Genomic DNA, 16,069 nt, shown 5'->3' on the forward strand with positions numbered 1-16,069 from the left:
CGTTTGTCTCGCTCTCGGCGCCGCTCCGTGGCGCCGTCTAGTCGTCGTCTGCCGCCGCCCTGGAGCCTGTTATGTAATTCATGGGGTCCCGGGATTTTCGGGAGGCTTCAGTTTCAGAAGTTGGTTGCTTAGGTTATAGGGGCTAAGAGCCTGACTGTAAAGGTAAAGGGATGGCTAATTTTCGAATTTGCACTTTTCATCTTGTACATAAAATGCGCTAGCGGAATGAATTCATTATGCGTTTTTAGTCTGGAGGCTGGAATGAAAGTAAATTGTACGCTGTACTTTATTTTACTCTACGAATGCCCATATTAATGTGGCACGCTCATAAAAATAAGAATATTTGATACACTCACGGCTTATTATTATTACAACTATACGTTGTGTAACATATAATTGGAGGTGACTATATTCTTTTCTGTTCTTATAGCTAAGCCAAGCTTAGGACTTTTTGGGACCATAATAGGGATGACGACTACATAAAAAATGGCATTCTGTTTAGTCCGTCAGCTAGATCGTCCAGAAATACTGAACACATATTTTTCGCTTTTTCTAATTAATGAGAAAATACAAAGATATAGAGCATCAAATTACCGGAGTGGGGGCTTGTGACGTCACTTCTTAGTAAAAATTGTACCTAGGCGTGCGTGACGTCACGCGAAACTTCAACGCACTGTACCGTCGTTATTTTTCGTTTACGAGAAAAAGAAAAAATACGTGTCTAAAATTCTTTGATAATCTAACTGGCTTTTTTAGTAGTCTCGCCTATTTAAAAGCGAAATTGCTGTCAACTTAGCTTGGACTCTACATAATAATACACAACAACGCAAAGATTATATTTTTTTATCTGGAATAGAGGTGAAAACTGACTTTTATCAAGATTTATGTGTTTATTCCGCAAGAGGGTAGATTGAACATTGTGCATTAGGGCGTGGTCACGTTATTGGTGGAATTTTATTGGTTACGGGGTCTGTGCAGACATTTTTATGTTACTTCTGAAAATAAAGTACTTAGTTAAGGATTGATTGCAAAATATCTATATTTTCGCTTTCAGCTTATCCCATGGTTTACTGGTAGAGAATGCCTTCTGGCATTATGTCGGCAATTTGTACTGGTCATGTATAATAATAACGATAAAATATTTTATTGCACACTACAAAACATAAGATACAGTAAAATCTAATGAAATTAACGAACTAAGGTGACAATACTGTGCATTAAAGTAATAACCTAACCACAAAATAAAAATTTCGAAAAACCCCCGACCGCGACATAGTGGACCGATTTTCATGAAACATGGGTAAGAACACTCCCAACTTTCACGGCAAAACTGAGCGACGAATTGACGTGACGTGATTTTTTAAGTGGAGATAGTTGAAGGGGTGGAAAGTGGCATAGGCTACTTTTTGTCTCTTTCTAACGCGAGCAAAGCCGCGGGAAAAAGCTGGTATTTAATATCTTTCTCTTTCCTCCCCAGGTATAACTGCGATGTGAGAGAGACAGCAACACGCCAAACAAGTGCCTTACGCAAAGCCAACGAAACTGTGCCTTTATTCTTAGTTGTAACGAACGAAACGCGAACGAAGATATTTTTGTATTTGGTGAGTATTTTTTTATTATTTATAACTAGTTAAGAATGCATCGATTTTTATATATATCTTAAAATGTTTATTTAGAAAATTTCGTCGCCATGCAAAAATGTTATTGGATGCGATATCCCGAATTATGTCTACTTGGAACCAATCTCGTTAATTTTTTATTTATTTATTTAAACCTTTGGGAAACAAACAGGCAAATACAACACATATAGTCAAAGCACAATACACATACATAAGCCACACAGTTTCCACTAATGTATAACACATGTATCTCTGTTGCTCAGAATTATTACTAATACATACTAAAGGTAAAATTTTAAATCTATCAGTTCTAAGTTACATGCAAAGAGAGTGATTGTTGGTTGCTAAGGTACAGTTAATAATAGCTATTTCTACTTTTATTTTTGATTGCGGAAACAAATTGATTTATGGTTAAATGAAATATATCAATGTCGCCAAATTTTTCGTTATAAATCTTACATGCTCTAGGTAAGAATTTATTTCTTGCATAAGTAGTTCGCACGCATGAATTTATTTCTTGCATAAGTAGTTTTGACAGCACATTAGTGAATCTCTAAAGTGCTTTAGCCATTCTATTAATATAAGCTCTTTAAATAATACTACATTCTTTTATATTAGCTGTTTCCTCGTTTCCTCGCCACTGTATTTTCTGTATATATATGACATTTTCAAGTGGTACCTTTTGTACCACATTGTCGCGTGTCAATAAGGTTAACTTCAAATTTTTTACGAACGTTTTCTTTCATTCCACTGTTGGCAATTTGGCACTGTCACTCGAGTACTTTCATGTGCTCCGCGTACCCCTTTTGGTAATACAATCGTGAGTTAATGTATGTATAAATATTCTAGTGTTAGTGCACGTGAGTACTAAGTATTTTGCTACAATAGATTGTGGCAACATCGCTAATAAGCTAACCCTTCTCCGAGTCAATATTGTGACAGCCAGCGTGTCACACGCTGTGTGTGTTTCCATTACAAAACGGCAAGTGACAATCGCTTGCTAAGCTTTGATGTTTTATAAAAAAAATGTCAACTATTCTACCTCCGTCTCCATAACGTATTAACGTAACGTAAGAACTCATGCATCTTGTAGAATCGTTGTGCTTGAAGAATCGTTAAACGAAAATAATTCTCTGGTTTTTAAAACAATAGGCTTCTTGACCCTTTTTTTAAAGTCTATCTTATATTATTAATTACTATTGTTAATCAAATACGTGTAAATGCTCCGAAGATGATTTATTGAGTTACAACAAGAATACAATGTCATGAACATCATGTCATATTTAAAATTATATTTAGAACATTGCATTCCTTATTCAAACATACACTGTAGATGGCGCTGCTGGATATTAAAAAACAACACCCCCACTATATCTAAGCATAGCCATCAGCATCATCAGCATTAAGCGAAACAGGTTTAAAACCAACTAAACATACCTACTACTACTACTTAGGCACAAGTCCTAACTTCTCAAGGAATCTAAAGTGCTTGACAAACCCTAGACCCTTAGTCAGCAAATCGGCTGGCATCTCAGCTGTCGATAAGTATTTTGTTTCTACTAAACCTTTAGCAACTATATCTCTACTAAAGTGATAACGAATGTCAATGTGTTTCGACCTATTGTGAAACACAGGGTTGGCCAATAACTTCAGAGCACCTTGATTATCATTGTATATTCTAATCAATGAAATTTTATTTGTAATTTCATGGTATAATGACCGTAAGTACATAGCTTCTTTGATACATTCAGAAATACTAATGAATTCCGATTCACAACTGCTCAAGGACACGCTAGTCTGTTTCTTACTACACCATGAGATTACACTTCCCGACAAAGTGAAACAATATCCTGAATAGGACCTCCTATCAAGAACATTACTGCCCCAGTCTGCATCAACAAACCCGGTAAGTTTTGAATCAGAATCACTACTATACCTGAGGCAATAGTGTTTTGTTTTCTTAAGATAACGCAAAACACGTTTAGCATGAGCCCAATGTTCTTTACCATGGCATTTATTAAACTGGCTCAGATAACCTACACTAAAAGAAATGTCGGGTCGCGTCAAAACTGCTAAGTACATGAGACTACCAATGAGTTGTTGGTAAGGTAATTCAGTATCACAGCACTCACCCTTATCTAAGTTCAACCTTTCCTCCATAGGAGTCTGAACAGTCTTACAGTCTGTCATATTGAACTTATGCAACAACTTGTCGACATAATCTTCTTGATCTAAAGTTATAACATTGTTTTCTTTATCAACACTAACATTCATGCCTAAACACTGTTTCACTTGACCAAGATCTTTTAATTTAAATTGTGAAGACAGTACCTGTTTCAAGCATTTTGTTTCTTCAGCGTTGTTTGAAAAAACAAAGAAATCATCGACATATAGAGCTACTACAGTCAAACCGTTATCGTTTTTCACATATAAACAAGGTTCTAATTTAGACCTAGTATAACCATGCTCGGTTAAACAATCATCTACCCTCCTGTACCACGCTCTTGAGGATTGTTTGAGCCCATATATGGCTCGCTTCAACTTAAGTACCTGCCCTTTACCTACAGGCGAAGGAAAACCTTCTGGTTTCTCCATATAAATATCCTCCTCAAGGTAGCCGTTCAGGAAAGCAGTGGTCACATCTAAATGACAAATATCTAAGTTCAACTGCACAGAGAGAGCAAATAAAAGTCTTAAAGTTGTATGCCTTACCACTGGCGCGAATGTTTCCTCATAGTCCACTCCATACTTCTGAGTATAGCCCTTGGCTACTAACCTGGCTCTGAACCGCACATTGCCCTCACTATCATACTTCTTTTTAAGCACCCACTTGCACTTTACCACACTAGAGTCTTTTGGAATACTGACAAGCTCCCAGGCCTGGTTTTCTTCAAAGCTATTCAACTCTTCTGCCATAGCTTGTCTCCATTGCTCTTTCTCTGGTCCGCGTAAAGCCTCAGATAGTGACAGACCACTGGCATCGTCCCTCGGGCTAGCATCTGAACAAAGATTTGAAATTCCATACCTTTCAGGAGCTTTTCTTTGTTCTGCTGTTCTCAGGACTGGCCCGGTTCTCTCAGGAGCAGGAACATTATCCGGAACTGAAACACTTTCCGCTGTGGTATCTGGATCCTCATACTCACTAGGATTGATCGAATCATATGATGTATCAGTTAAAGTTCTGGAATTATCTGGACTCTCATCCCCCACTGAACTTTGACATCCTACCTCAGCTTTCTGTATCTGTGGTTGAACTTCAATTTGACAATATGTCACTTTATTTTCAATAATTTTAACATCCCTTGCTGTAAAAAAGGTTCTCTTTTCTGGATCAAATAGTCTATATCCTTTGACCCCTTCTGGGTAACCCATTAGGATAGCTTCTTTAGACTTCTTCTGCCACTTCAACCTTTTCTCTTTGGGAATGTGGACCATGACAGTACTGCCCAAAATCCTTAGATGGCTCAGGTCTGGCTGTGTCCCTGTCCACATTTCAAAAGGAGTTTTGTTGTTCAAACCTGAAGCTATTGTCCGGTTCCTTAAGTAAACTGCACAATTACACGCTTCTGCCCAGAACTCTGTGGGTAGCTCAGCATCAAATAATAAGCATCTAGCTTTCTCACAGACCACGCGATTCTGCCGTTCACATAATCCATCTTGTTCGGGAGTATAAGGATTTGTCCTTTGATGCAGTATCCCATTTAGCTTCAGGAACTCGTTGAACTTCTTACTTGCAATTACTGATGTCTATCTTGCCGCCAATACTGTAGCCTTGCACTGCATCCTTCATTTTCGCCATGTAGGAGCCATTAACATGTGCGAGACGTCGGTGCCAAGTCTCGGCAGACACTGCCATAGCAACGTTGGTCGTATCTTCTGGCATATTCAATTTGTAAACGCCATTTGTCAGAGCGGCCGTAGCAACATGCTGTCCACTTCTATTGTAAATCTTACAATCCTTTTTAGTGAAGTCCACTCTGTTCCCTTTCTTTATCAGTTGGCTGACCGATAAAAGGTTTGTAGTTAAACTCGGTACACATAGAACATCTTCAACTGTTATGTCGAATTCACTATCTGGAGTCACAGTCGCAATCTGTACGTTTCCGGTACACAACACAGGCAAACATGCCTTATTTGCAACTATAATTTCACTAGTTGCCGGCTCGTACGATGCATTCATAACCCAACATTCGTTTGGTGTTAAATGGGTACTAGCGCCACTATCAATATAGTACTCGTCTTTCTTAAAATCGGCACTTAAAAACACAGCACTGAATGCATGAGACTGTTTCCGTATACCAGTTTTATTTTTAACTGAATTCTTTTCGTAATTCGGGCATTGATTTCTATAATGACCCGATTCTTTGCATCTGAAACAATTGACTTTGACATTTCTGACTTTTGTTGTCATTTCGCCGCCATCCTGTTTACCACAGACAAATTTCGTTTTGTTTTTCTTGTTATGTTGGTAACTTGACGTACTCGCGAATGCATTCTCAGTCTCGTTCCCATTCCCTGTCAAATTTGAATTTTTCTCTTCCATGTCTAAAAGCTTTGTTTTGATGGCGTCTGTCGTGATGGAAATGCCGGAATGCTCTATTGCCATAATCATCGGGGAATATTTCTCAGGCAAACCTGCTAATAATAGCGAGCCGATCCACTCATCACTAATGGCAAAACCTGTGCCACTTAATTTCTGACCATTTTCTACCATTTTTGTTACGTATTCTGTCATCGAATTTGAATTTTCGAGCCTTATGGAAATTAAATTTCGTAACAACGTAATTCTTCTGGCGAAACCAGAGTCGTCAAATAAGCTTTTGAGTTTTGTCCACAATTCAAACGTAGTTTTGACACCTTTTACATGGACATACAAGGAAGGGTCGATAGTCAAAATCAATTTCGCACGGGCTTTTTCGTCATCTGCAACTTCTGTACCCGTAGCTTCTGGCTTACGCGTAACAAACTTCTGCGTGCCTTCTAGGATAAGAAAATTCTCTGCTGCGAAAACCCACTCACAATAATTTTCTCGGCCACGTAACTTGGGCACATTCGCCACATAGTTTGGTGACGACATCTCCGGAGATTAGTCACAGATCACTTCACAATATAAATAAATAACACAATACACTGTAAACTGCAATCTAATACTTGACTAAACCCCCCGTATTGATCAATAAAATATACCCATAACCTATTGTTAATCAAATACGTGTAAATGCTCCGAAGATGATTTATTGAGTTACAACAAGAATACAATGTCATGAACATCATGTCATATTTAAAATTATATTTAGAACATTGCATTCCTTATTCAAACATACACTGTAGATGGCGCTGCTGGATATTAAAAAACAACAATTACGGTCCAATGAACCGAAAAAAAAAATTACCATATTTTATTACAACTTGAAAACCGAAAAAAAAAACATTTTTAATCAGGCAAAAACAACATTAGCCATGTTAATCTATAGATTGTCTGTGCATAACGTCAATCGAATTGAACGCAAAATTTTCTGACATTTATGTATGAGGCATAATAAAGTTCATCATGTCAGTGATTGACTCGACATAAAGTTGAGTTAGGTTCTATGACAACGTTTTCGGTGGCTAAAGTAAAAAAAAAACATTTTCAATCGAAAATACGTAGTCATAATACACTTTTAATACCCAAAATTTATAAACATTGGTTTCTCATGTTAAATACTACAGGAAACAACCATTTTTTGTGCCAAATTCGATATGAGTCTAGCAGCCTATTGGTTTTATTATATTTGATGAGGCGAAGTTTGAGGCCCTGCGTTAGCCCGGTAAGAACATTGACAGTTTCACTCGTGCCGGGGCAACTATGGAAACGCGTTCTATATTGACACCAACAATGTTCACAACTCAAGGGTTTCGAGTTAGTTTATCCAACATATTGCACTTTGCTTGTTTGTTCAGATATTCGACAAATACTGCTGTCTACGAACTTTGGGACCCTGAGATCGAATCCCAGTAAATCTGGAACATTAAACACATTTTAAATCATAACAATTTCATACCTACAACGATTTTGAAAAATCCTTTTGTTCACTAGGGTTTATACAACTGCAAAGTTATGCTTACGAAGTTGAAGATCCTTAGTTCTAAACCCAGTCAGGAAATTTGAAACACTTTACTTGTTTATTCAGATATTAACCATAACGGGGTGTGGGATGCGACCGCAACCACAATTATGAGGTTAGTCACGCAACCACATGAAGTATCATTCAATACCCTTCACAATTACCTACACGGGCCATATTTTTCAAAGTTGTCCACTTGTCCAGTCACCGGCATAAAAATGTGATGATTTCTGTACCTTGTCGCTTTTAATCGTTTGACAATTTCGTATGACATTTCAAAGAAGACGTTAATATGAAAAGGTACAAAAATCATCACTTCTTTTTGCCAGTGACTGTCCATCCCACTTTTTTTTGGATTAGGAAATTTTTATGTGGTTTCTACTTAAAATCGCGAGCTCTTTCAATCCTAATAGGAGAAAACAGTGTCCCAAGGTTTTTTTCCTATTCCGTTACCATTTTTTCATACATTTTGTATGGCGGTAAATGAATGGAAGATTTAAAAAATGTATGGAAATCTGAAAAAAAAAGGGAAAGTCAAAAATTGCAATGTTTCCATGAAGAGCTCTCGGTATTCTTTTAAATAAGACGGCCTTAAAACTTATTTTTTATCATACAGAAACGTCTGCGATCGATACTACATATTTTCTAAAAATATATTTTACTTCCTAAAAAAATTTCCAGCTTGCACAGCACGCCCGAATACTTCTTTAGCTATGTGGCTCACCATTACAGAGGGGCCCATATCTATTCTTCAAATGCAGATCTTATTCATCATAAATTCCAACGTAAATTCTCTTAAAAATATCCTTATTATACTAATATTTTTTTTCAAATATAAATGGGCTTACTCTTGGCCACAGACTGGCCGAAGGCAAAGACGTGGCCTACGATGGAGTGAGCTCGCCCAGAAGATGCCTTCACTCTTGATTTGAAGGTTGCCGGGTTATATGAGCTCGGAAATACACGGTGTAAGATGAGGAGACCGAGTAATTTTAACAGCGTATTCCTCATCATATTAGAAGAGTAAAATGTCATATAACCTTTTCTGGATTTCGCTTACTTTCAGAGTTATAAGCATTTAAAAAAATAACAATTATTATTTCTCAGAATAAAACGCTGTTTTGATGGCGATGAGAACGTTATCGGACATAATCTAACTATCCTCGTTGATAGATGTCAAGAAATAACTAGTAACTCATTGCGTCATTGCAAAAAAATATTAAAAAGAAATATGTATATTTTAAGTGCCAGTTTTACATAGGTATAACATTTTTAATTTAACAGTCTTCCGTGATCATGATGCATGCAACTGCGTCGAAATATCGGGACCTCAATAAAAATCAAACAGGTAATCACGGTTTATATCCCGGTCAATATAAGTCTTATGAAACTAACCGTGAATCATTTAAAACTCTTACATACATACATACAATCACGCCTGTATCCCATAAAGGGGTAGGCAGAACACATGAAACTACTAAAGCTTCAGTGCCACTCTTGGCAAATAAGGGGTTGAAAGAAAACGAAAACTGTGACATTTAGAACTCTTCACGTATAAAAAGGGCTCTTCATGCATGGAAGGCCACATAGTTCCTATCCATTAGGCCCCCACGGACGTCATGTCGCGCTGCATACATTCGCCATTTCTTGACGCGCCCTTCGGATTTCGAAGATTTGGTCAGTGCGTGATGGCCATTCGTCTGTATGTTCGAAAGTTTTTTGCATGGTGTTTAACTGTTTACCTTAAAAAGACGAAGTGTGGCGATGTCATCATTAATAGCATACCTCGGACACTGGCGATCAAATATATGAAAGAGGCGCATTCCTAGCACACAGTCTAAGCTCGTGTAGGTGAACGCGTACTATGCGTGTATGAGTGAAATATCCAAAATACAAAAAAAATTACAAAAATTCTTTATGAAAAGGTATATAGTATTTTTGATTTTATGAAGTTTTTTTTTATTATAAATGGGCTTACTCTCGACCACAGACTAGCCAAAGGCAAATACGTGGCCTACGATGGAGTGAACTCGCCCAGAAGATGCCTATTCACCCGTGATTTCAAATGTTAAAAAAGACAAAATAAAACAGTGCATTGCCCTTCGGGTTGACACAGCCAATTATGATTTTATATAAACAAACACTCAAGAATGTAACCCACTCGCGTTCAAAATTAATATGTCATCAAATTGAAGTGTTTATGCTACCAAATTGAATTCACCCTTGGTATGATAGGATTGATAGGTCTAAGTTTATCTACGATAATAGGTGCTTAAAAAAAATTAAAATTTAAACTGTTTATTTCTATAAATAATTACAAATAACATGTTTTTTCTTAACTACTAATCTTTACTAATAAAGATTTTTTGAGTTAAGGAGTCCTATCTTTTATGGCTAAGTAATTATACTAATGATTGCATGCATTTTTACATATTTATTTGAGGGTTAATTATTCAATTAATTGGCGTTGTTATACTGCCTTATCTTAAACAAATATTTCTTTACAATATTTCTTACCTGCTTATTCGTTCGCTTACTTCACTGAGTGTCGCAAAGGGATTGCCTGCGACACCAGAGAACAATTATCTTGTTATAATTATATTGACCGGGATATAGACCGTGATTACCTTTTTAATTTTGTCGAGCTCCCGATATTTCGACGCAGTTGCATGCATCATGATCACGGAAAACTGACGAAGGCTGGTGGATGTTAAAGTTGCGTAGACAGCGCGCGATCTACCCTCCTTCGAAAAAATCTCTCTGGAAATGAATAACCGTGAATCATTCAAAACTCCAATTATCTTGTATTTGTTCCGTAAAAAAAAGATTCGAACAAATGTGCAACTGACACAATACAATCTCAGCATCCCACTCAAAAATATGTCCCATCGCGTAACATCTTAATCCGGTCTTCGTATATATGAGCAGATTCTTTTGATATCTATTTTTGCACCTGACTACACCTGTAATAATATCTTGCACAACATCTTAAATAAATATAACATCTTAATCATATTCAGATCATGATAGCTTCCTCACTTCCTACTATGTCTGACATTTTTGCGCTATATCTACTTCGATCTACAAATAATCGTGTTAGATACTTAGATATTTTCGCGGTTTTTATTTAAACATTAGACTCAGGGCAAGCTCATCAATATCGCTGCTAACTTATCTTAGTCTGATGTATCCATTTTAAAAATAAACAAACAGTTAAAGCAGTACTTATGTTTATATTGTCCCTCAACCCTTACGTCATCGCGTATTATTTCAAGCCTATTGCTTTCTGCGCTTCGGTGGGTAAATATTCATAATGGCCATTCTTTTATAGATGTATGCAATGCAATTAAACGAATTTAGGATGGGTGCAGAATAATCTACTCATAGAGTTCCTGCCGGAGACTGTAAGGTTGCCAGAGCTCAATGGGCACAGTATAATAAAGAGTACTATTCGAGAACGCGACCAGTCGACCTGTCACTGTCATATCTCACTCATACAAGCATGGTACGCGTTCACCTACACGAGCTTAGACTGTGTGCTAGGAATGCGCCTCTTTCATATATTTGATCGCCAGTGTCCAAGGTGTGCCAATAGTCAAGCAATAGTAATCTCTGCTAAATATACGCCAAATCATGAGATTCCTAGACATTTCATGAAACTTTAGGTTCCTTTTAAGTCAAAACTAGTCCCTCTACGGGGCCTATTTTTCTTCTGGTCCTATTTTTTTCATACAGTTTTCCCTCTTCGGGCATCTGACGCCCCTATTTTTGATGCAAAATTGATAGTTACGTCCAAGATTTTAGGTCGAATTTACAGTGAAAATATAGCACCTAAATTCAATAGTTTTCATGTTATCTCAAATAGATCGCAATCTCTTAAAAAAATCAAAACCACAGGTGTTTCACAAAAGGCATCATTAAACCTCCACAATTTTATCAAAAAAAAAAACACCAAACAAGAGAATTAATAACGCAGCCTCACAAATCAATAAACAAAATCACAGAAGGAAATCCAAGCTCCTATGCATTTCCTTACCCTCCGAAATCATCCCTCTCCCCTCTCTTTCTCACGCGTAGGGTAGACAAAGACAGAGGGTAGGCACCACGCATGCGCGATCCGTCCCCTCATGAGGTGACAGCATCAGAAAGTCGCAGAAGACCTCACTCCTCACAGGGCCGCCGGCGGCGGTGGTCCTACCTCTTTCATACTCTCCGACCACAGAGTTTCCAAAGTGGAAGCAGGGTGTGAAAGAGAGGAGTTTGTCGCGAGACCGAGAGATGGCGCTCAGGTGAGTCCACGTGGTTTTGTCACGTTTTTTTGTCGTGTGGTGTTATTTGGTTACACAATTTTTTTTGGTAATTTAGCTTATATTCGTGAGTTATCTTCGATTGAAGTGGCTTAATGATAATCAGTTGAAATCAAGAATAAGTTAAAAATCTATTAAATTTGTGTTAAAATATCCAAATTTCCATTTAAAAAAATGTGTAAGTGACTAATGTAACGTAAAAGCTTTAAATATCGTAACATTTACTTGATGGCTGAGGGCTGATTAATTGAATTTACAAGATATTTCCCTCTTTTAATATAAGAATAAGAAATTTATTTGCTAGAATACTTATAACTAAGGTACAGATGTTCGTGTAAGAAGACAAGTAAAAGTATTCAGTCATCGTCATGACGACATGCAAATGTTTCTTAAAACTAAGTATTAAATTTATTAATTATACAAAATATATTACTAATATTAAAAAATTACAAAATTAAAATCTACACATTCAACAACAATAATAATTAAAAAACTTCATTCCATTGTTATATAAATAAAAAAGTATGTCAACGACTAAATATAATTTATATTTAATAATAATAACTTAACAGAAATTCATTTTAGTTCCTCTTTTCACATTAAAATTGTCTTGTTTTACTCTAAAATTCAGTTTTGTTGTTGACACTTGTTCATTTAAGTAGTAGTTCATTGCGATTTTGCAATTATCTTTTCCAAAATTTTGTGGTTTTAAAGCAAATTTTATATTGGTTACTTACTTATAGACCCAGAGCCCAGGCCCGCCAGACCTTCCTCAAATTCTCAAGGATGAAACTTTGGGACAATGTAGAGTTCATATCGGCGGTTAATGTGTGCATATTTTCTAGTTCGGCCCATCGGCCAATTTTTTGCTATCAAGTGATGAAGGTGAAAAAAAAAAGTGCTTACTTTCCTTAAATTCTCAAGGCTGATTTTTATATATGTGTTAGAGCACGTTGTTAGAAATTGGTTATCATCAATGCCAGACCGTTTCCGCCGGCCATAACTTTTACCAGACGCGACAAAGTTGGCAAAAAACGACTCTAACTTACCTCATTTTCTCAAGCCTGATTTTGATATATGATACGCAGGGACCTATAACTAGACCGTTTGTAAGCAGCCAGACCAATCGGATGGACCCAACCATCCGCCAGACCGACTTAAAGATTCGATATGAGCATTAGTAGAATTGAAATATTCCGGGTCTATAAAAGCTAAAAACTTGAATTTTCTACATTAAGCTACGTGTATATTGTATACTTGACGTAATAAGCGACTTTCAAAAATTTTACTTCTAAGGAAATAAAAAAATAAAAGTTTATATGTGGTGCAAGGTTAATTTTAAGCTATGAATTTTATTTACACTGCGTAAGTACATGTGTATTTTATTATAAATTTAAATAAGAAAAGTAAAAAATCGAAATAAGATGTCATATATTAAAGAAAAAATGACGAGCACCACCAGTGTCTTATTTCGATTTTTAATTTATATATAGTAGTGTGACTACATAAAAAACACAAATCAGAATATTTGTTAAAATAATTTGATTTGTTCCCATAGTTGCGTAAGAAAAGTAAATTAAACTTTTTTTTCGGTCGTCGAACAAGGTGGTTTAAAATTAGTTTTAAGATCGATCCTTTTTAATTTGTGGGCGAGGGACCTCACACTATGTATAAAGGCACTATGTGTATGTTGCATATAATGTCAAATCCCTCGCATACTACAAAAGTTATTTAAGCATTTATATAAGTTCAGTTAAAATGAGGTGGAAAGTATAAGTGTATATGTTGTGTACACACGTAAAGTATTCTAAACTTTTTATAACGGCATACATGTATTTGAAGAATGCCAAAAATGTATTCGTGTCTGAAAATTCAGCATCTCCGACATGGGTTATAACGGGGTTGATGATAAACCACCTTGTTCGACGACCGAAAAAAAAGTTTAATTTACTTTTCTTCTTTTATTTATAATAAAATACACATGTAGTTACGCAGTGTAAATAAAATTCATAGCTTAAAATTAGTCTTGCACCACATATAAACTTTCATTTTTTTATTTCCTTAGAAGTAAAATTTTTGAAAGTCGCTTATTACGTCAAGTATACAATATACACGTAGCTTAATGATGAAAATTCAAGTTTTTAGCTTTTATAGACCCAGAATATTTCAATTCTACTAATGCTCATATCGAAACTTTAAGTCGGTCTGGCGGATGGTTGGGTCCATCCGATTGGTCTGGCTGCTTACAAACGGTCTGGTTACAGGTCCCTGCGTATCATATACCAAAATCAGGCTTGAGAAAATGAGGTAAGTTAGAGTCGTTTTTTGCCAACTTTGTCGCGTCTGGTAAAAGTTATATTTATAATAAAATACACATGTACTTACGCAGTGTAAATAAAATTCATAGCTTAAAATTAATCTTGCACCACATATAAACTTTCATTTTTTTATTTCCTTAGAAGTAAAATTTTTGAAAGTCGCTTATTACGTCAAGTATACAATATACACGTAGCTTAATGTAGAAAATTCAAATTTTTAGCTTTTATAGAACCGGAATATTTCAATTCTACTAATGCTCATATCGAAACTTTAAGTCGGTCTGGCGGATGGTTGGGTCCATCCGATTGGTCTGGCTGCTTATAAACGGTCTAGTTATAGGTCCCTGCGTATCATATATCAAAATCAGGCTTGAGAAAATGAGGTAAGTTAGAGTCGTTTTTTGCCAACTTTGTCGCGTCTGGTAAAAGTTATGGCCGGCGGAAACGGTCTGGCATTGATGATAACCAATTTCTAACAACATGCTCTAACACATATATAAAAATCAGCCTTGAGAATTTAAGGAAAGTAAGCACTTTTTTTTTTCACCTTCATCACTTGATAGCAAAAAATTGGCCGATGGGCCGAACTAGTAAATATGCACACATTAAACGCCGATGTGAACTCTACATTGTCCCAAAGTTTCATCCTTGAGAATTTGAGGAAGGTCTGGCGGGCCTGGGCTCTTGATCTATTATCAGTGAACACAGTATTCATTTCTCACTTTCTTCATCAATCTTCTAAACAACCGGCAATTTTTTCAAATTATTAACTACCGTGTTATTTTCTCTTAAAAAAACCTTTTCAATCCTGATTTATATATACTCTCTAAACTTATGTTATTCTTTTGAGAGAAACTTTGCTTGTTTTCAAGAAAAATTTAATGTTACTATCAAGCTACAAATCTAACTCTTTCTCACAACCGCATCTTTTTCAATTTCCATTTTCCCCTTCACAGTTTACCTTTATGCAGTCCGAAAACCGTCCGATCGACCGGGGCCGTTGCCCCCTAATCTGTTTGCCAAGATTAGAATATCCGTACCCTGTACCCTGTCATTACTGTTCGTTAGGGCGCCTTTCTCCACATGTGTTTCATGCTGTGTAATTATATCAGGCTTCATTGATATTCATTTGTCAATAAGGTCTTTATTAATATCAGTATCATGAGAAATAACAATCTGAGAGAAACTGTACATTTCAACACTTGGTTGCTCCTTGGTTCCTTTACATTTATATGTGTTTCATGCTGGTTAATTATATCGGGCTCCATTGTCTTGAATTTGTCAATGAGGTATTTATTAATAGGTGTAAGGTAACGTTAACTGTAGGTTCAGTATCCTAATTTAATGCTTTGACAAAATACGTAGATGTTCTTTTTCATCCAAATGTGTTTCATGTGAGATGAACACAATTGATTTCAACATTTTCATCGCTAGAGGTACTTTGGGGCTCCTTTCTCCTTATGTGTTTCACAATTGATTTGAATTTGTCAATGATGTCTTTATAATTATCAATACATGCCAACTCGTATCAAAAATACAGTCTCGCAATGCAAATTGGTGTTTTTATCCGCACTAATTTACGTGTCGTTTTCTTCATTTGTGTCCAATAAACTTAAAACCTTCTAATCCATCAGCATCGTCAACTCCACAGGGTGGTCTTTCAATAAGGAGAGATTACTCTGTACTATCGACTCCAAAATCCACAGGGTGTCTACTCT

General features: G+C 36.3%; 1 protein-coding gene across 9 annotated transcripts in view; it reads left to right on the top strand.

Annotated features, from left to right (window-relative positions):
- The first annotated feature begins 1,454 nt into the window (after positions 1-1,454).
- LOC125238646 (talin-1) overlaps positions 1,455-16,069 on the top strand; it is a 158,267-nt gene continuing 143,652 nt past the window's right edge. For 5 of the 9 annotated variants that reach the window (XM_048146013.1, XM_048146014.1, XM_048146016.1 and 2 more), the window contains exon 1: positions 1,456-1,601. The gene's annotated coding sequence lies outside the window, so the exon portion shown is untranslated. Of the gene's footprint in view, positions 1,602-16,069 lie in introns of all 9 variants that reach the window. The other 4 variants (XM_048146022.1, XM_048146021.1, XM_048146023.1 and 1 more) reach the window with 3 other exon arrangements.

The sequence above is a fragment of the Leguminivora glycinivorella genome, chromosome 24 (assembly GCF_023078275.1).
Source record: "Leguminivora glycinivorella isolate SPB_JAAS2020 chromosome 24, LegGlyc_1.1, whole genome shotgun sequence".
Lineage (NCBI taxonomy): Eukaryota > Metazoa > Arthropoda > Insecta > Lepidoptera > Tortricidae > Leguminivora > Leguminivora glycinivorella.